The sequence below is a fragment of the Frankliniella occidentalis genome, unplaced genomic scaffold, assembly GCF_000697945.3.
Source record: "Frankliniella occidentalis isolate FOCC.00 unplaced genomic scaffold, Focc_3.1 Scaffold9, whole genome shotgun sequence".
NCBI lineage: Eukaryota > Metazoa > Arthropoda > Insecta > Thysanoptera > Thripidae > Frankliniella > Frankliniella occidentalis.
In genome coordinates, this window is record NW_026267139.1 from 1,769,709 (window position 1) to 1,770,683 (window position 975).

Genomic DNA, 975 nt, shown 5'->3' on the forward strand with positions numbered 1-975 from the left:
ATCCAAGTGAAATATGTGCTTAAAAATTGAAAGATCTTTCAGCGTACTTTGGTCCTAAAACTCGGTGTTATGCATTTGTAATGCGGTTTATCGCAGAGTCGTTAAACATTAAACACCCTTTAAATTTGTTGTGCGTCACGCCTTTTGTCTGCCGATCTGATGGAGTATATTGATCCCTCGCACCTGCCCCCCTAGAGAGGATGATGGGCGCTCGCGTCACAGGAGGATGGTTACCATGGGAACGCCGCGCCGGTCCACCACGCCCCGCCCCGCTCCGCCCCGCCCGGTCCAAAGTCTGCTCACTGAGTCACGAAAATATATAATGTCGGCGAATCCTAATGATTGCGGTTTCTGGTGGAAGCGGAGCGGGGGCATGTGTACGCCCTGCAGCTAGAGAGGCAAACGCGCTGCACGGCTGTTGCGCACGAGGCGCCGCTAGAGTGGAGAGAGAGAGAGAGAGAGAGAGAGAGAGAGAGAGAGACGCCTTCCATGGGAATCCGCTGCGGGCGTGTGATGGCACTGGCCCTGAAAATCAATTTGTCGAGATATCGCGGTGGGTTCTCTGGAACAATCTTCGGACATAACTCAGAAATCAAAGTGTACAAATGTCGCACACCCCAAATAAGTGTGTAAATTTACAGCTGTAAAAATCTTGTCTCACACACACTTCCAGATGAGTGATTCTTTGCACTGACTTGCTGGGTGTGCGACAATCATCACTTGCATTGCCAGCGTAAATACACCTCCCGTGTCACTATAGTGCTTTTCTCGGTGCTTATTACTCACACACGACACCACCCCTAAGTGGGCAGCAGTATAATAGCTCGCAGGTTGTGCAACGAAACAAAAACCGTTGCTGACCCGCTATGCCTATGCTCGAAACGAAAACCGGATAGCGTCCAGCTCATCATCAACCGGTTTGTCTTCACTCGGTCCCTCTTTCGGTTACCTACCCTCAAGTTCATTGCCAAGGTC

At 50.7% G+C, this 975-nt stretch overlaps 1 protein-coding gene across 2 annotated transcripts in view; it reads left to right on the forward strand.

The window, feature by feature from the left end:
* Window positions 1-975, forward strand: part of LOC113209803 (TSC22 domain family protein 1) — a 181,384-nt gene that overhangs the window by 78,801 nt on the left and 101,608 nt on the right. The gene's annotated exons all lie outside the window — the stretch shown is intronic.